Below are 21,595 nucleotides of genomic sequence, written 5' to 3' on the forward strand. Positions count from 1 at the left end.
AAGAGTCTGAACCCCAGGGGTGAGAAGTGGCAGAAGGAGCATGCAGCTTCGGGGAATCAGAAGAGCTGGGGTGGTCTGGCCACTTACCAGCTGTGTGAATCCTGCAAAATCCGTGTGGCAAAGCAAAGGGCCTCAGTTACAGGGACCTAAAATGGGAATCTGGCTACTTCGAGGGGTTGTGAAAGAAATTACAGGTGAAGGGCTGGCACGAGAGCTCTGGAGCTTGGAAAGAAGATGCGAGTGGAGAGAGGGAAGGCCGTGGGAGCTGCCTTCCGCCCCAAGGATCCCAGAAGGTCACCACAGAAACAGTGTCGGGAGGTGGGGGCAATCAGTCTGATATTCTTATTGCTGAATATGATGTGTGCACAACACATGGACTTTAACTAAAAGGCGGGTGCTTGCTTTTTGTATTAAGTACTTCATTTGTGCGCATTCTCATCACACAGCCGATCTCTACATGATGATGAAAGTGTCTGACTAAACAGATTTTCAACTGGTTTTTGATAATTCCTTTAAAAATGTCTGATAAGAGATGTTCATTCAACTAAATCATTTCATGTGCCACTTTTAGGGAAAATAAGTAAGAGGGCCTTCTAGTTAGACGATTCAGAAGCCAAAGGATGAAAAAATTTCATTCTAGTAAAACTTTTTTTTTAATATTAAAAAAAAAAAATCACCAGCCTCACTCAGAACATGAGTTGGGAAGACATTTTGTCATCAATCTCATAGCTGTCCATCTGCTTCAAGTCTAGGAAGGGTCCCTCCATCCACCCAGGATTAAACATAAAAAATGGACTAGACATGTGTGTGTTTAAAAGTAGGGAATATTTGGGCTCTGTCGGTTTCTCAGTTTCAAAAAGCTGCAAAGACCACTTTGAGCTCCAAAAGCTTCTTTTACCTACCAGGTAAAAGAAAACTGAAGCAACTGGTTATCAGGACCTGACTTAAAGCTGGACCTAAGAGTCCTGAGAGGGACGGGGCTGCTCATGTTTCCCTCACTGAGGCAGAGGTGACGCGGTACTCCAGGAGGACGGCAGCGAGCAAGCCAGGGACCCAGTCTGTGGCTCCATAAGGCTCCAGCCGCTTCCTCTGACTTCCTGACTTCCAACGGCTGACATGGAAAAGAGAAAGGCCTGGCATATCCCTTTTCTTCTCAATCTTATGATAGACACACAATCGTGTGGTTTTTATACACACACCATACGGTCTGTCAGAAAAGAGAACTGGACAATCCAGACCAGGCCGAGGCAGCCTGCATCGACCATCAGAAGTGCGAGAATCATGAGAAATCAATCAGCGAGGAAACAACTTCATAGAAAAAGGATCGACACCTAGCATACTTTTACAGCGAGTTGGAAAACCGTATAAAGTATGAAGTTCCATCTTGGTTTCGGTAGGACTGGCATCATCTTGAAACAGGCAATGCTATTCTGTTCACATTTTATAATTCACCTTGGGATAAAAAGTTTAAACGCTTTGTGTTCTACCATAGCAGCATAGAATGTTTTAAAAAGGAATGGGGGTAGGCAGAGAAAGTGCTGGAGATCCTTGGGGGCAGGGAGAGTGGTGATTATGTAGAAAGCTGATGTGAAACAGACCTGACCAGGACTGAACCCTGTCAATAAGGTCTTGTTCTTCTCACCCAGGCCGCTTCTCAAACTTTCCAACCACACTGGAACATTCTGAACCAGCAGTGGCACTCACTTCCTCCTCACTTCCTTGCCAGGTCTCTCAAGTGATAGGGCCCAGACTGCACAATGAGTGGGAAAAGCAGCAGAGCAAGGGCTCCTGGTCTCTGGCCCAGGGAACCCAGCTGGCCTCCCCTCATCCTTTCCCCAGGTCCCCAGGGGCCCCTGCAGGGAGACACAGTATCTCGGCTGGCTGGCGTCAGCCTCGTCGGTGGGTTCATCCTTTCTGTCTCTCTAGAAGAACACGGCTTCTAGAATCAGACCCATGACTGAAATGTCCTGGCAAGTGAGAAACTACAACCATTAAGTTCTGACATGATGCTCCTTGGAAACCGAGGAGCTGAAACAGACTAGCTTTCCAACTCATTCACTGTGACCCTAGTTACTCTGGTAACAAACATCAGGGTTTGGTCCTAGTTATAAAAACTTTTTAATTGGAGAGATAAAGTCCAATTGTGATTCTTTCACACTTAATTCTACATGTGGTGAATAAGGGGATCCCTTTCCTATTAAATGTTGGATACAGCTTTAAGTAATCACCCAATTTTAACATCTTCAAGATGCAGAAATATTTTCCCTCTCATTCTTGCAGGAATCCAGTCTGGAAGGCAGATAGGCACATAGCATCTGAGGTGCCTGGGGCACTGGGAGGCCAGCCCATGAGCCTGGTGTCCCACTATTAAAGCTGAAGCCAGGACTAGAATGCAAGCCCCTCTCCCCACCCCACCACCCTAACACTGACCTAGGTAATAATCCCCTTCTCTCCCTCTACCCAGGACCTGGCTAGACATGTCAAAACCCAATAAAATAATAAAAAACCAAAATGAAGACATTTGGAAACCAAATTGGTTTAGGCATTTTCCATTAAGGGTGTTTTATGAATTAAATAGTGCTTTCATCAAGTGACCCCAACCCAAGTTGTCCTTAATTTCAGAGCACTCCAGAGCTTGGAGGAGGGAGGCAGGGCTGTGGCTGAGCTTTCCCAGGTCCTGTTTTAGCACTGGCACTTCTGGGGAAGGGTCTGGTGTTGTTCAGAGGTAGATTTAACCAGACTATGGGTGTATTTGGGGGTGTATTTGGGAGTGTATTTTGGGGTGTATTTGTGGGGTCAGGGCCATGGCGCAGGGTCCAAAAAGGCCAGATTTAGGTGTGCCCGATTCCTAAGTTCCCTGTATGTGGGTGTCTCTGTTCTCCCCCTTTCATGGAGTCCTCAGAAATGTTCCAGATAAACACCCGTGAAAATAAAAAGGAATTCCAGAAATCAATTGAACCATACCTTGACTAGAGTATGAAAATTACCTAAATTTCACAGCTATCAAAAGCTGAAGGGAGTACAGAAAGTTTCCCCTTCTCTCAGTGGCCGTAGATGGCTGAAATAAGCACTGGCTGACCCTCAAGTCCACCCCACACCCAAACAACCGTGGCCATGTGGGCACGCCTCCCCCGGCAGAGGGAACTCGAAGTTCTCTCTTTGCCAAACGTGGATGCCCAAACTACAGCCCAGAGGGACAAGTGAAAAGGACTCTTTCCTGCACAATCTGAGAACCTGTTCCCGTGGGGCTATGTTGTGCTGTATGGTTTAGCTTCAGAAGCTCCTGGCAGTTTCCTTGAACAGAACAGGACAAGGAGTCTTGGGCTAAAGGCATGGCGTGCTCATAAAATGCAGGTCTTTGTTAAGATGATCTCAAGCATCAGGAAATAGAATGGCCTTTCAGTAAGGCCCCTTTACAAAGCCTTTTATGCTCTTTAACTCTCTGTATTCTACTACTCTAATATAAGCATCCTTTCACCTGATCACAGTTACAATGTCAAATCACCTGGAGCCCCACCCAGTAAGAGAAACAGGAAAGTGGGACCTCCCTGGTGGCACAGGGGGTTAAGACACAGCCTATGAAGCTATCCACAGCCACTACAGCATGAGTTTAATACCTGGCCAGGGAGATACCCACATGGCACAGCAGACCTCTCCTGTCTCCCCTCTGCTCCCCTCGGCACTGGATTTCAGTCAATCCAACTGTTCTGTTTCCCACTCTGTCGCTAGTGAATCCTCTCACCCCTACACCTCTGGCATTTACCTCAGTTCTTGCATGCATAAATAAATAAATCTTTAAAAAAGAGAGAGAGATAAACATGAAAGCACCTCAGTGGTGAGCTGGGGATGCTGTTTTGAGTTAAATGAAAACTTCCACCAGGAAGACTAGCCACTGCCATGGAAGGAACCCACAGGCTAAGTTGGAGAAGTATTGTTACTGGTTCATATTTGTGACACAAATCATTGGCTAAAAGCTCCTTCAAACACACAGAATTCAAGATATCATAGGGATTCATTCATCCAACTCCCTCATTTTACAGGCCAGAAAATTGAGGTTCAAAGCAGTTAAATGTTCAGTGTACAGTCACACAGCAAGGAAGCAGCAGAAACTGCACCAAGAAATTGCCTTTGGACTCCCAGACTTCAGAATTTGCCACTAAAAAATAGTGTGACAGGATCCACAATGAAGAGACTGACTTATTGTGTATAGCAGAGAATCAAGTGGGGCAAGGCCAGGGTGAAAAACAAGAGCACAACCAATGATGATCTGCAGAGGGTGAGTGACTGAAAAATAGGAAACAAGGAGCCCTCCAATATTCCAAACAAGTAACTTCCATGTCTTGCAGTCTTGGAAGATGAAAACGATTTCCCCATGCAAGCTACTATTGCCAAAGAACTTTCACTTCCTTTGATTCACCTTCTGCTGGAGAGGAACACAGTCATCTATACGCGTAACCAGCAAACAATGAGGAGTGGATGGTGCCCTTCATGGAGGACAATCCACTAACACCCCCTCCACCGGTCCATTGGGTGGAGAAGAGTCCTTGAGGCTGGTGCTCCCTGGCTGGAGGCAGACCCCAGGCACACACAGAGGAGTCCCAGTGGGCTGTGCTGCAAGCACACACCTTTCAGGAAACCGTGATGGGCTGGGAGGTGACCACCACCATTGTAGAAAGCAGCCAGGTGCTGCCTGTCACCCCACATCTGCTGTTCCATGACCCTGAATTCTTTGTCCCCAAACACGCTCAAGGGCAGGAGGTTGTGACGTGAAGTCTTGAGTCCATGGTAAATTAAGTTTACATATGATAAAATATCCGTGGGAAGAAATGACCTAAAAGCTTAATTTTTTTAAATATTCTTTCCAATTTGAAAGGTTAAACAAGATGCTTTTGTTTTTATTTTCAAGACTCAAGTGATTTTTGTTTATGGCCTTGTTTGCTATTTTTCTAGGATTGTTATCTTTTATACGGTTTATCCATTTTTCTGGTATACTGAGTTTTGCCAATGGCTTATTCTCATGTCTCTAGAACATGTCTGAAATGGACTAACTTTATCTCCTAAAAACTACTCAAAAATGCTAGTTTGATACAGGTTAGCAAATTTTCACTGATAGAACTCCCAGGAAACTGAGCTCAAAAACATGTTCCTTTCAAATTGCAAATGACTGGTGTAAACTCCTAGTTTAATGAGCAAGGAAGAATGCAAACACCAAAATCTGAACTCTAGGTATATCTGCACAACCCAGCAGTTGTAATAATCTTAATGTCACATAGTAAAATTAATTTCTATAATTTAGGCAACATTATAAAGAAAATGGGATTGATGGGTTAAAACGGGGGGTGGGTAGAAAGGAAACAGTTATGGATATCAAAAGATAATTTTTAATTATGTAATTAGAGGAAGACAACACAGAAATACTCCAACAGAGTCCAGGAGATGTTTTAAAAGCCTTGACAGTAAATCCCAATGCAGCTATTAACACCGACGTGGCTGCGCGTGTACCTATTATGCGAACACATGAAGGGGGCCTGGACCTGCTCATCTCCAGAAGTAAGAGCCCAAAGCATACGGCATATCACTGGTTTTCTTTCCTTTTTTAAGTGTAAGCGCTTTCCATTTGAACCTCTATATTTCACTGTCCCCCTCTCCTATTCCTAACGTTCAAGCTAGAGCTTTTATCCTTCAGAGGTAAAACGATCTGTACTATTGCCTCAAATGATGGTGAGGAGGAGAAGGAGGTCGGCAATAGTGGGCACTGACAGATCACTGCTCACAACAACCCTGTCTTGGCACTTTTATCTCCATCACACAAAGAGCAAACTGAGGTAAGTGAGACCAAGTAACTGTCCCAGGTCTCAGCGAGGATCTGAACGACTATCTAGATTTGTAATGAATTGTTTACATGGCGATCTGCTTCACTGACAAGATCTATCGCTCCAAACGACAAACCCACAGGTATTTTAACACAAAATGTGCTTTCTCTCAGAGGTATTAACAATGCAAAGCGCCCAGATTAGTGGCTATCACACAGCCACTTGGGCCATAGGTGTTATGGAACAGAGGACAGGAAGGAAATAAGAGATTTAGCCCCTGCCCTATTGCTCTGAGAAGTATCTGGGCGGCCAGGCATTTCCTGGCCTAGATAGGATTATGCTCCGACACTGGCGCAGACCGCCACATTTCACATGCCTCAGCAAACCCACACGTGGACAGGATGAGAACAGTAAGCAGGTAGCCCACACAGCTAATCAGAAGTTGTGCTATCAGGGAAACACCAGTAGATGCATGAGTCATGGGCACAGGGTGGCAGGGCTGTGTAGATGAAAGGCAAGCTATGAAATACTACCATGGTGGATGGCTCGGTGCCCTGGAGAAATAAATCACTGCACTTGAGCATGAAATCAAGGTGGGAAAAACAGAGGGAATACAAGAAACATATCCCGGTCACAATCCTTTTAAAGATCTGCCTAACTGGCCAGTTCAGTGCGGGTGTGAATGACTCCTTTCAAGTTTAGAACAATATACTAACTGAAAGTTTTTATAACTCAGGGCTCCAAACATATTGAGAAAGATTTGTATAGATCGGCAGGCAAGTTAATAACAAATGACGGGCAAACTTCATACTTAAATAATAACCTCTTTGTAGCGACTTCATATAGCTTGTAATATGTATATACTAACAAATTCTGTAGTACACAGACATATAAATTATACAAATTTTGAAAGTAAGTGTTCCTCTCACTTTCCTTTTCCCTTTCTATTATCTCTTGAAGTGACAGTCCATACAATTACAGGCTGTTTCTTTGCAAAGCACATGCTTGCGTAGTTCTAATCATGCAAGTGATTTATAGAGGAAATGACTTTTTGCAGGTACTCTTAAACAGAGCTGCACTTTGTCCAGTGTTCAAGGCCATGCTTAATGAAAAACTTTAAATTTGGAAGAAAAAAAAAACCTGTACTGAAAAGGGAAGAATTATGAAATTTTAGTATTTACCTGATTTATTAACATTTCCTTGTACATTTCTTTTTATAATTTGTGCCCTGGCTAAGGAAGGAAGAAAAACAAATGTCCTTTTGTTTTGTGACTTTAAAAAGGTCATAACAATAACAAAAGGATCCCCAAATACTGGTGGCTATATCCTTCCCCATGATACTGCACAGTCTGAATAGGTTGGTACTAAAATGTCACTCACTGCTGGTGACAAGCACAGTTTAACTATTTACAAATACTCTTGCTGTTTTTAACCAATTGTTTTCATGATTGTAAATAAGGGGCACCATCCAGTTAAGATTGTGCTTAAAATAAGTGCGAATGATCACTGAAGTGTCACTTAAGGACTCCCTGGTTGATTTCAGATTTGATCTGCAACCTTGGAGCCCCCTCACTGGAAACACTGTAAGTCACTGAAGAAAGACACACATTAAGAATGTGATTATAGTAACTTAAAATCATTGACAGAGGATACAATTTAAGCATGTTTACAGAGGGTGAATGGAGAAACTGGGAAGCACCTCCCCAGAAGACTACACATCACTGTAGTGAATGGGAGAGCTCCTACAAACAGCAGTTGGAGGGCTGTGGGGAGCAGCGAGCAGGTCTGAGAACCCCTCTCTTGGAGACCTAGTAATATGTCGATTTCGCTGGGGCATGGCACCTGGGGGTAGAATCCGCTGGTAAACCTCAATTCTGTGAACTAGGCAATCTCTATACTTGTTAGGTTGGGTTCCAAGGTACATTAGGATTCTGTCAGTCAGAGAAGGTACCAAAAGCCATTTGGGGGAGAAATCGCTTATTTACAAGTAGAAGCACATGCCTCCTTGAACTCGCAGCTCTCATTACATGAAGAGACTGGGGAACAGAGGGGCACAAGCACTGAGATGCTCAGAGAATGGTTCAAACTGGGGCTGATGCTTTGTTTTTATTTTGCCACTTGCTTTCTTTCCCCAGTCATGATGGGGTTGAAATCGGATTAGGCTGTAGCCTTTGTAAATCTGGACAACAGGTGTGATAGAAAGCATTAAGAGCATCCCATGTAAGAGCAAAGTTCTGCAAGGGTATGGGGGGGCGTGGTTAGGAGGCAGGGATGGGGGGAAGGAGGGGTGGGTTCTCTACGTTAAAAAATAGCATCCACCCTAGTAGGGGTTGGACATGACCTCCCATCACAGCCATAGTAGCACCAGGCTCCAAATCCCCAGCCTTGGCAGGGGCTTAGGCTGAAAACCAGGTGTCTCTAATTCACTCTAATCTGATCACAAGCACCTTCAGGTCTAACTAATCTTATAATACTTAAATCTCTGCTGCCTTGTTTCCCGGCTATTCTCTCTCTTAATGCTTATGATTTATTTGGGGTATTTGACTATAGTTTTATAGATCTGGATCTACATTGTAAAAAAATTGAGAGCACTTTTTTCTACCAAAACAGACTTACATTCAGATAAGCTTTCAACTCTTAATAGATATGGTAGTTCAACCTCATCTTATAGTGTATATGTTCTTCAAAATATTTATGACTATTTCTATTAAAATAATAATATCTTACATTTCTATAACTTCTTTTGGTTGCTAAGTATGCTAAGATATTTCTCCCATTTATAGCTTACAACATCCTGGTGAGGTACAGGATATTATCCCCATTTTTCCGGATTAGAAAATTGAAGTTCAGAAAGCTTAAATCCCTTGCTCAAGGTCACAGAGCTAGTTAGAAAACTTGGCAGAATATGAAACCAATTTCTCTAATCCAAACTGCAGTGTTATTTGCACAATACTTCTCCTTCAATCAAAATAAAAATGTTTCAACAGAAACAAGATGCCATTACAGTTTTTAAAGCTTTTCAACTACTAAAGGTGTATAAAAATGCACGTAAGGTACAGGGCAAAATAATCTTTCACATAAGTATCCTCAATTACTTCTGCAACAGTCCATTAAGAATGACTGTTCATTAACCCCTACTTCAAGTAGACTAAACTAAACGCTCGTGTGTGTGTGTGTGTGTGTGTATCTTATGTGTCTCTGTGTGTGTGCAAGCACTAGAGTGCTCAAAGGGATGGCATGCCATTATTCTGAAGATAAAGAAAAAAATGTAGGTTTGTACTTTAATTGTCAAGAGCAGATCCTGGGGAATCGGTGGATAAATGTCTACTAATATCTAAAAGGCTACGCAATGAGATATGACAATCACAGAGTAAGACGTATTGCTTACCCTTCCTATCTAGTGAGAAGACAGGGATCAATACATTATCATCATCGCTGTCACATCAGCAACCATATTAATGCCAATGTTCACTAACTGGATATTCCTGGGGGGTTCACCAGTAATAACCAATAGAAATACATTGTAAGTCACATGTTTGATTTTAAATTTTCTAGTAGTAAAATTATTAAAAGGTAAATATAAGTAAAAGTTCATTTTATTTTTTAATTTTTTTAAAGATTTATTTATTTATACAAGCACTGGGTACAGTCAGAAGCTCGGGAGGTAAGAGAATTCACCAGAGCCAAAACAGAGAACAGAACAGGCAGATTGATGAAATACACTGCTGAGGGGAGCAGCAGGCACGACAGGAGAGGGTTGTGAGCCATGTGGGACCCTCGCCAGTGGCCGGGGATCAAACCAATGATGCAGAGGCTGCAAGCAGCTTCGCAGCCCAGTGCTCAACCGCTGCGCCACCAGGGGAGGCCATAAAAGTTCATTTTAATAATACATTTATTTAACTAACTATATCTGAAATATCCTATCAATGATAATGAAAACTTAATGATGTTGGGTGGTGCAGCAGTTGAGCGCTGGGTTGTGAAGCTGCCTGCAGCCTCTGCAGCGCCGGTTTGATCCCCAACTGCTCCCCTGCCACCGGAGGAGGGTCCCACATGGCGCACAGACCTCTCCTGCTGCCCACTGCTCCCCTCAGCAGTGTACTTCGGACCTTCTGCCTGCTCTGCTCCCCACTCTGGCTCTGGTGAATTCTCTCACCCTCCCGCACTTCTCACTGTACCCAGTGCTTGCATAAATAAATAAATAAATAAATAAACAATCAAACAAACATAAATAAATAAATAGATAAATCTAAAAAAAAATTAATGATGTTGATTTTTCTTTATATTAACTTCTTCCAAAATCTATTACCTTACACAAATAGAACATCTCCATTCAGATCCAAATTTCCTTCAGGGATACCTGATCTATGTTTAGATTTCAAAGCAATCAGGACAAAAGGGAGTGGTGTGAGGGTGTAAGCTGCCCTCTGTTAGCTGTAGTGGTAGGTTCCAGCATCGCCCCCAAAATATACCCATAACAGTGACTGCTAAAAAGTAGGTCACACCTCGAGGCTGTGTCAAAGAATTCCAAAAGCTGAAATACTATAAAATCATTTTCCTTTCCTATTCATACATAATTGGCAAAAATGGAGTACTTTTTTTTTATAGAAAAACTGATTTGACTCTGGAGCAAAGGAATATCAGTTTAAAACATATCTTTTGTATGGGGAATATAAAAATAAAATTTATTATTAAAAATAAATAAATAAATAAATAAATAAATAAAAAATAAAGGGCATTACCAGACACGACTTAAAAAAAAAAAATAAAACATATCTTTTCAGGTTAACTCAAGAACTGTTCGTTATCCACATTGTATCCAAAGGAGTATCATCATAAACTGAAAACCAACTCTAACAATGCTCCTCAAATTCTGTTTTCACAGCCATTTAATGTAATACTATTAATAATTAAAGTCTTCTGCATACAAAAATGTATAAAAATGTAAAAATGTAGAAAATCATTTTGATTTCAACATAAGTTCTCAATCCTCCCGCTAGATCACAAATAAACTTTCACTTTTCCTTAAGCTTCAAATGTGTTTCATTCAAAAAGAGTGACAATATGAGGGAGAAAACATAAATCACATGTCCTGTTTTCCACACTAACGAGTAAGTGGCAAACATGCCTTTGTGCCAAGAAAGGGAATCTTATATTGAAGCAAATGTTATAAAAATCAGTGTAAAGCATGTCCCCAGGTCCAGCAACACTGAGGTGGTAAAGAGCACGGACCACAGCCTCACTCTCTTCTGTCTGCTTCAAGAGGTCTATTAACTGCTGATGTCTGGATAGAACAATGTCAGGAGACTTAGGACAATTTTTCAGAGTTTGCTTCAGAACAGAGTAGAATGAAGCAATTAAAAAAAAAAAAGTTACTTTCCAAAATTCTATTAAGTGAGGATATTTGACCTAATCTGTCATGACACAAACTGTCGTGTGCATCTGAAATTCTTCTTTGATATCCATAAAACATCAAAAAACATCAATGCTACAAATTTGGTATTTCTGCACACAAATACACTTCACTTCTTTGAAAATCTTTAATCCTTTGAGCTAAAGGACACCTACAATATTAACCAACAGACTCAAGTAGTGTATGACTTACCTAAATATTAAGACAAACAGTTGAAATTTTTCAAATTTCACATCGATTAATGTTTAATACTCTTAGAAAGATCTTGCATTCCACAGTCAATTAAGATTTAATAAACTATATTTTTCTTTTCCTCATAATTTTCTAATTAAACCAGTAACGGAAGTAATTTCCTTCACCGACTCTACAACTAAAAAATGATTTCCTCTTCTGTGTGTTAATTCAAGCCATTTTATAAGTGGCCAAAGTTACAAGTTCACATCTTGTTAAAAATTTAAAATCTCTTAGCTATTTATTTCAGATTTCGAGCAACAAAATGCATTCATTCATTTTCAATTTTTGAGAGGAAACAGCTAATCAAGCCCACTATGGATATGTTGAAAATATCTCTTAGATTCATTCCCCTTATTCTCTTTAAAGTCTTGAACACAACAAACATCTTTTCTGTTTTGTTTTTCTGACTATACAGCCAGTTCGTGCATCTGTGCTCAATTCTGCAGCAGCTGCGTGTGCGTGTTTTAGATACCAAAATTGTTCTATACTTCTTTTATCTAGAAAAACAATTCAATTATATTTTAATTAAAATGATAAGCATTTCTATTTAATTAACAGTGATGACTTCATGTGTCATGTAAACTATGCTGTCTGCAGAGAATCTTCAGAAAAACACATTCCAGAGTTAGATAGAACACAGAAAAAAAAACATTCAAGGTGAATATATGAGTTCACACCAACAAAACCGGCGGTGTGTTTATGTGTGAAATGTATCAGTTAAAGTGAAATGTAGTCCTAGTGAAACAACGAGCTTATGTTCAACAGAAACAGGTTTTATGTTGCTTCTGTTTTAAACATTCAGCTCCTTGGTCCTATTAGTCACATCTTAATTGTCCAACAGCCACATATGGCTCCTGGCTACAATTCTGGACAGTGCAGTGACAGACTGTGTTCTCAGCAGTTTATAATTATTAACTTGGGCAATCCTCCCAACGACTCTTTAAAGTATGGACTCTAATTATCCCCTATTACAGACAAGGAAACTTAGGCAGAAGCAATTAAGTGACTTACCCAAAGTCACACAGTTATTAACCAGCAAGCTTGGGATTTAGGCCCAGACAGTCTGACTCCACGGGCTCCTGCCCACTGTGCCACATAGCCCAGAGTTCAACAGGGCAGGAGTTTGATGAGAGATGACACAAGGCTGCAAGGTCTGTGGAAAATGGAAACCAAGCTACTCGACAAGGAAGAGAAGGAGGCCCCGGCCCATAGGAAGGTGCAGAGAGAGAGACTACAACTGAAAGACCCGCGTTGCAGATGAAAAGGGAAAGCGACTGGAGTGGGAGGAGTGGGCGTGATGTGAGCAGGTGCCAGCTGGTCATGTGGGCATGGGAGATGCCCAGCCGTTGAGTTACTGTGAGTGGTGGACCAAAGAATGAACCCTGAAGACACAGCCACATCCTCGTCACTGGAACCCACATGTGATCTCAGATGAGAAATGTCTCAGCAGATGTGGTTCAGCTAAGGATGTTGAAATGAGGAGGCTGTTTTGGTTTCCTTGGGGGTGGGTCCCAGTAAAAGTGTCCTTGGGTGGGGGGGGGGGCACAGAGAGATTTCACAGACAGCAGGCCATGTGACCTCAGAAATAGAGATTGCCGTGAAGTGGCCAGAAGTTACCTAAAACGAAAGGGGCAAGGAATGATTTTCGCCTAGAACTTCTGGAAGGAGCAACTCCCTACCCACCCTTCATTTCAGATTGCTGGCCTTCAGAATCTGCTTCTATATATTTATTCCAACTCCTCACATCCAGCCCTGATGTTGTAATACCAGCTGTCACTAGGTCACTTTCTTTCCCCCACTCCATCCCTTGGCCTGTCCCTGTCCCTCCCCCACCCTCTCTGTGCATTCATGTCCAGCAGTTTTTGCGTTTGCCTTTATCAAATCATCTGTGACGTAAATGTCCAGTATTTGTTCTTGTTATTCTGCCTTGCTCTATGCGACATCATTCCCTCCAGCTCCCTCCATTTGCTGTAAACACACGCCATCTGTACTCACCACTGAACGGTATTCCATTGTGGGGACATAACATGTCTCCTTGACCCAGACATCTATCAGCAAACACATAGGCTGCTCCCACATACTCCCCATCATAGGCCACGCTGCCCAGAAGCTATGGGCAGCGGCTGGTGCATGGCACTGGGACTCAGCCAGGGTGACAGGAAAGCACCACTACCAGGTTTATCTGCTGACAGACACCCCACTCCCCGCAAGGGAGAAGGCTGGTAGTGAAAGAGAACACTTAGTAACACCTAGCATTCCCCCAACAAAGCATGGGAAATCCGGACCCAAGACCCAAACAGGAGACTTGTGATTCAGGCAATCAGATGGGAACTATGTCCACACAGCAAAACAGAACCACTGACGCTTTTGAGACACGCTGCAGGAGGTCCACCGCTTGGGGTGAGCAGATCCTGGACACTGTGAACCTCATCCCCAGTGACTCTGATGACAGAACACACTGCTCAGGAGGCCAGAGGTATAACCACTGAGTTACCACCGCAGTGTGTTTGCTGGCACTCTGCACTAAGGAAGTCACCACCTTGATGAGGTGCTTCAAGTCTCAGGAGGGACACTGACAAGTGAAAGTGGCTTCAGAGAGTGACAAATACAAAATGACATAAAGGAATGAAAGAAGCGTTGTTCCCAGAGAAGAATATTTAAAGGGGAAACACACAATGGTAGCTTCAAGTAGCTGAAGTTCAACTGAAATTCAAATAAAGCAGAGCAAATGCACTGCAAAGGTCTGAGAAAAGGCCAAAGCTAAGCACACAAGGAGAGGGGGCTTGGGCTGATATTCGGCTCTTGCTGGACATTTGCAGGAGCCCCTGGCCCATTTGGATGGTCCTGCAAAGACTGGGCAGCCAACTGGATGACACATAAAATGCCCATACTGGGGAGGAAGTTGGCATAGAAAACCAACTAGTTTCCTCCAACTCAGGAGCCCGTGGCCTGGGCTGGCGTAACCTGTCTGTCATGGTCACATGCGTGGCTGGAATAATAACTGAAGGAAAAAACGCTGTGTTAAACTAGGGTTGAAACACAAAAATATTTCCAAAATGGTGCAGCACAGGCTCTAGACCCCCGCCCAAAACAGTAGCCTCCTCATGTGTCCACGGGTGGGTGCCCACTGATGAATTTCAGTCTCATGACACAAAACTCGGAACAGGAACCTATCCCTGGAGGTGGGTTCTGAGCAGGCAGGGCGGGAAGGGTAGACTAACAGTACTTAACAAGTGTTTATTTGAACTGATGATCAGTCCCCAGGCTCAGAGAACCACAGGATGGAAAGGACGATGACCAGGTAGGCGGGCAGCCACTGTCCAGAAACCGGACGTGTGACCACACACTGCCAGTGGCTGCTCTCCCGGTGCGGCGGCCACATGCTGAGGCCCCACAGTGCCCAAGTGTCCGCTTGGCACCTTCTGTGAATGCTAATTACACGCCAGGAAGTCTGGGTTTAGCTCAGGTTGCATTCTGCCTCTGCCTCCCCCGCCTCTCCCTGCTCCTCGCCCCACCACCCTCCTGTAATAGGCGTAAATTTGGGTCCCACTGGTTTCGGGCTAATAATATCCATTTGGCAGCAACTGTCTAATAGGCAAGTGCCCGACAATAGGCGCTGTGTTTTCTTACAAGGTGGAGGGAATTACAGCACTTGAACAAAGGCCTTATTATCTACCTCTCACTGCACGCTCACCACCAGCCCGTTTCCATTTTATGTTTTCGTCTCTAGTCCTTAAGACAAAGGGGAGAGAAGGTTCATGTTCATGTATGAAGGGGCCATTTTCTAACCTAACAACATGAGACTACACATAGGCCCTGCTGTGGGTGGAACTGCGACCTCGTGCGCTGAGGTCCTGACCCTTACCTGGGGATGTGGCCCTGTGGCAACAGGGTCTCTGTGGATGTAATGAGTGAAGATGAGGTCACATGGGTGGAGGGTGGGCACGCATTCCAGTCTGCTGCCTCTAAAGGTGGGGAATTTGGACACCAGCACATAGAGGGGAGAATGACAGATAAGACAGACAGACAGAAAGATGGATGCCTGGATGGATGGATGGATGGATGGATGGATGGATGGATGGATGGATGGATGATAAATAGGTAGGTAGGCAGGGAGATAGACAAGTGAATGGATATATATAGGCAGACACACACAAATGGAGTATTATTCAATCATAAGAGGAAATCCTGCCATCTTGAACAACATGGCCAGAGTGAAGTAAGTCAAGCAGGGAAAGGTTGAATACTGAATGATTCCACTCCAGGTAGAATCAAATTTTAAAAAAAGGAACAGCAAAAGAGATAAAATTTGTGGTTACCACAGCAGCAAAGGTAGGGTGGACGTGGATGGAAGTTGGAGAAGGTGGTCAAAAGGTACAAAATTCCAGTTTTTAAGATGAACAAGCACCAGGGATGTGAGGCACAGCAGCTACAGGTAACACTGTTGTGTGATATTTATATATATATATATATATATATATATATATATATATATAAAATAGGATATATAATTTACACACACGCATATATATATACACACACATATACACATACATATATTCATATATGAAACTTACTAAGCAAGAAGACCTTTTGAGTTCTCATCTAGGGAAATAAAACACTTCTGTTTTCATCTATATGAGATGATGTAACAATGTTAACTTATTGTGGTAATTTCACATTACATGTAAGTCTAAGCACTATGCTGTGCACCTTGAACTTCTATAGCGCTAGATGTCAATTTTATCTCAATAAATCTGGGGGGAAATCAGATGTTTCCTAGTCTTTCATGTTACAGTCAGTCAGGTGAGGACATGGGGAAAAAACACTACTTCATTCCACTCACAGGCCCTGGAAACAGGAGGCAAGCAGGCCATGCAGAGCCACAGGCATGCCTCGGGTGTGAGGGGCAGAAAGCAGAAGCGAAGAATGCTGAGTCTGTGACTGGGGTTTCTGGGAAAGGCAGGGAAGGGCAAGGAAGTTGAATTTGCTAGTTAGAATAATTTCAAAAAGTTTCAAGTTGCAGTGAGGTCCCTAGATACCTGAGACCTGGCTCTTAGGATGACTGAGGTGGAGACATTGCCCCCTGGGGGTCAAGGGGTCAGAGAGAGGAAATGTGGCTCCAGATTGATTAATTTGATATCAAGGGCAAGCTCCCAGCTGGAACCATTGCTCTCTCTGTAAGGACTGGCTGGCCCCAGGAGTATCTTCAAGCCTTCTAACCTTGGGAGCCTTCTAACCTTCTAACCTTCAAGCCTTCTAACCTTGCTGCATCCCCCATTGAGCAGTGGGAAGAAGAGGAGCTCCAGAGAGGGTAAGGACAGAAGATGACTTTCTAGGAAAAGGGCTGACCCACAAAAAAAGAGACTGGCCAGCCCAAGCAGCTCCAAGTGCCCCCAAGTTGCCCAGGTTTGGGGAGAACACGGCAGAATGAGGTGGGGATAAGGACTAGAGTCACTATCACCAAGGCAAGAATCCCCAGCTTTCATTGAGGGAAATAACAAGAGGTGTGAATGGATCTGCATTTTAGTTCAGTTTCTCAAATTTCAGTCCATATGTAAAAGAACAGTAACAAAAGTCTTAAATATTAAATTAGAAAAGACAACCCAATCGGAATACCAGCAAACGCATGAACAAATACAGAACCCAAATTGCCAGTAATCCTAGTGAAGATGATCAGTCTTCACTAGTAATCAGGGAAATGCAGACCAAAGCCACAGTGAGATAAGCATTTACACCCACTAGGTTAGCCAAGATCTAAAAATCTACTGAAATCAATTATTAGCCAAGACACATTCATGAACACAGTGGATAGGGCTAGCCAACAGATTGGTCAAGCCACTTGAAATGATAGTGGTTGCTTCTATTCCACTGCTGAAGCTGCTCATGGCCTAAGAGGCAGGCTATCCCCTAGAGACTCCTGTGGATGACACAAAAAATTTCCACAGAAGCATTTGTTGTAAAAGAAATAGAAACATTTCTTGGACATCCAAATGGCCAACAATAGGAAAACTGACAGATTGTGGTATATTCCGAAGAGTGGCTCTTACACAGAAGTAGAAATGATTCAAGTATATTTACTCATTCAAAATCGACAAACCTCATGAACAACACGGAATGAAAAAGATATCCAGTGCAGTTTGATATAATTTTTACAAACTAAAAAATACACAAAGCATTAATCATAGTGTTCATTAATCATCAAACATTCATAGATGATAAAACTGTAAAGAAAAGCAGAAGAACAGGCAAATATCAAGATACTGGTAATCTCTAGGCTGTGACAAGAAAGAATGCAGTGAAAATTCACCAGGATTCTACAATTTTTCTAAAACATGGGTGGTAGATTAGCCCAGGTTTTCATTTTATTATTATACCTCCTGAATTACATAGATATTACAAGTTTGTTTTCATGTATCAAATATTTCCTAATCAAGAATAAATAATCATCAGGTAAGAGAAGCAAACTACATGCCCATCCCCTGCTGCCTTCCCGCTACCAGGCCAGTGTGGTGCCGGGGTCCTCTGCGCACCCAAGTCCTGCCCCAGAGCTCCAAGAGGGCATTGCCAGTCCTGGACCTAAAACCTGCCTTACTCCTTGCAGTGTTAGATGTTCCCCATAGCCTTTAACCTTGTAAATGTTCACACCTCCACAACAGTTGATGAAATAGTACATAACACCCATTAATCCTTCACTTTGGCTCACCAATTAGTAGCCTTATCTTCCACCCTATTTCACACATACACTCCCTTTTACTTGTTGGGTGAAGAACAACTGTAAGTTGCAGCCACAGACCACATCTCACCCTTTATGGTAGCTCCGTGGTATGTGGTTCCTTAGCATGCGGACACTCTCCTGTTAGTGCAGTACTCTTAGTCCAGTCCATAGTCAAGTTTCACAAATGCCCTCAAAATGTCTTTGTAACTTATTTTTAATTCAATATCCAACTATGGTCTGTGCCCTGCATGTGGTGGTGAAGTCAGCCAGTTGTGCAGGCACGTAAAGGCAGAGTTAGACCTGGCAGAGCACAGCAGGCAGCCTGAAAGTCAAAGAGCAGCAGAGTGGGAGACAAATCAGAGAGCCACTTGGAGAGTTCAGAGAGAGGCGGTTAGGTTCTAGGAAGGGTGGTGATAATGAGCACATAACAGACAACAAAGTTAACACTTAACAGAGCAGAGAAAAGGAAGAGCCAACCTGACTAGAATAATGGACCTCTTGGGTGGGCCGGTTTGGTGGGACAACACTCAGGCATCATGAGTTTCACATGGTAGCGAAATACTTAAATGAACACCCTCGAACGACCTGTGGGTGTATACAACTGGTGTCTAGTTGAGCTGCACAATCTCCAGTGGCCCTTGTAGCTAAGACCAGGATGCTATAATATTAAAAAAAGAGGCCATGGATATCCTTTAGTATTCTGCTGGAATTATCTTCTCCCCTGCTTTACACTTGCACATACTCAAATGTGTTTTAACCAGGAAGAAAGAAACTTTCCTTATAATATGGAAGTCTAGGCTTTTTCTTGCTTCAACTGAATGGTAGGTCCCTGCAAGGGTGTGACAAGGTGTGCACCTTCTGTCCTCAGAGTGCCCTGGTGCAGGCTGTGGTTGGCTGCCACTCTTTTCCCAAGTGTACTCTAAACCCAAGGACAGAGTTAACCGTCAGGTAGAATCTGCCAAGAACGCCTTCCCAAAGATGAACTCGGGGCCAACCTGGTGAAGACGGACAGGAAGCTAATTAGCAGAAGATGCTGGTGCTATTCTCGGCAGAGGGTCTGAAGATATAGAGAGGAAGTCACTAGGGGCCTTCTGTACAGAAGGAGCAGAGGGCAGGAGAAAGGAGAGCCCCATTGTGTGCTGATTCAGTTGTTTCTTAAATTTAGTGTCTATATTCTTTCACTATGTCAGAGACAGCACTTGGAACAGAGAGAAGAAGATACTCAGATAACTCTTCAATCCTGACAAAACCTAGAACAAGTTACTAGTCAGCCAAATGGCCAAAAGGGAAGCTCCGAAATCATCAAGATAATCAAAATGGTGACTGTTAACCCTCTGATCCTGCAGATTCTGTCTACAGTAGACACACACACACACACACACACACAAGTGATAATTTTAATGGTACATGACACTGGTCGCTAGCCCAGAAGAGATGCATGAGATTCTGAACCTAAAGTTTCCAGTGACTTAGTCCAAAAGCATTAGGGTATTCTGATAATATTCCAAAAGGGGAAAAGGAAATGGCCAAGACATCAGATTGCTGTAACTTTGAAACCCTAGAGTTAGTAGTCTCCAGCCTGGCATGAAGACAAGGGACACCTCTGCTCCAATCCCGGGTCAGTGCTCCGACCCCCTCTTCATTTACCAATGCACCCCTCTGCTCCCTACATTGACGCATGCCATCAGCATCCAGCAAGTGAAAAGAGCAACCATCTTTTCCTTTTTATAGAGATTCAACCCTTCACGTGCTGCTTACAAAGCAGATCATGCCACAAAACCCAGAACTTTTCTCTGAGGATCTCAAAAAATATAAAGACACATTCCAGCGCACAAAATGCTTTGGATGTAGAGAATTCAGAGAAATCCCCCTGAGCATACTAGATAATTCAGGAACTTAGAAACTAAAAGTAGTTACATTTTATGCATAATGAAATAAATGTGTTGCTGACAAGACTTCTTAACAAAATATTTATACATTGACTCACATTTGAGCTATGTCAGGAGCGGTCCCCATTGAAAGGAACACTGTGAAAGCCTCCAAAGAGTGGACCTGCTCAAAGGGGGGCCCCGGACCTTAGAATTAAGCTCCCTGTTTCAGGCCACTGTTTCGAAACACATTTTTACTATTCCTGGAAGCGCCTGCACATTTTTTGTCAGATGTTGAGTGAGCAACCGGGTAAATAACATTTCAAAAGCATTTTTCGAGCAGTAAAACCTTAAGTTCCTTGCTGAAGGGGCTGATCCAAAATAAATGAAATGTTGGTGTGACTAAGCCCAGTGTGGTAAATTCTGATTTGTAGTGTGAAAACCTCCAGTTAATAGGTCTATTCAGGAGCTCCGCAGGCACTTCGGAGTCATAAGCAGGGCAGCAGAGTATAAATACAAGACTTAAAAGCATCCTCCAGTCTCAGGGTTTGTGTTCACACCTGAGAAGCTGGTTGTCGAGAGTGGAGTTTCTCAAAGACCTGTTGACACTCTCAGCTGGGTTGCATCAGTTTTCTGAAGACAGGGTTTGGAGGGGGACAGTTGTGCTTCGTGAAAGCCCAGGGCTCAGGAGGTCCATGGGAGCACGTTCACGGAGGTGTAGAAACACAGTGAAGGAGACTGTGGGGCTTATCCCGGATGCTCTCAGATGCAGCCCCTGAGGTAGTGCTGGTGGTATGCTGAGCTTCCACAGCACCTCCCGCACGGCTATGGGTCATAAAAGCAGAACTGGACAGGGCCCCTAGAGCACTGAGATCAAATCATATCACCGGTGAGAAGACCAAGACCTTGTCAACGTAAAATCCAAAAAGATTAAAGAAATTATAATAAAAATCTTTGGCCTGCCAAGTTTGCCTCAGATAGTGAAAGGAGGTCATGCAAAATTTCTTTGAATAACTAAGAGCGAAGAGGTGCATAGTGGTTTTATTAATGGGGAAAAGTCCCTGGAGGACACAGTTCTTGGAAGAGACGAGCAGTTAGCTGACTTCATTACACTCAGGCAGAGACAACGAGGTGTGTTAGGTTTTTATTTATTGGCCAAAGCGTTACCTAATATTGGGCCATTTATATGTGTTTCTCCTGGTTGGAAACTAGGTGGGTGGACAGTGTGCCCACCATGAGCCCCTGATGGACAGCCCGCCAGAGAACATTCCCTGGGGATGATGAAGGGCGTGTATCACAGAAGGCTGCTGCTGTTACCTGAATTTCAGTATATTTAAAAAAAAAAAAAAAAAATGTGCAGTGCGAATAGAGTGGCTGTCCCAACCCAGGCAGCTACAGCGCTGAAAATATCCCACGCCACATCTCCTGAATCCAGTCTATTTTCTGCTCTTGCGTGGATTCAAGGAAACAGAACTACTATTTAAAAGTGCATTTACAAAGAAGCCTTTAAAAAGCGTCAAAAGAAATTACTTTGAAGTGCTTTTTACCA

At 43.2% G+C, this 21,595-nt stretch overlaps 1 protein-coding gene across 1 annotated transcript in view; it reads right to left on the bottom strand.

Annotated features, from left to right (window-relative positions):
• GMDS (GDP-mannose 4,6-dehydratase) overlaps positions 1–21,595 on the bottom strand; it is a gene marked incomplete at its 3' end in the record, with an annotated part of 554,110 nt that overhangs the window by 437,036 nt on the left and 95,479 nt on the right. The gene's annotated exons all lie outside the window — the stretch shown is intronic.

This window comes from Talpa europaea (genome assembly GCF_964194135.1).
Source record: "Talpa europaea genome assembly, chromosome: 2".
Taxonomy (NCBI): Eukaryota; Metazoa; Chordata; class Mammalia; order Eulipotyphla; family Talpidae; genus Talpa; species Talpa europaea.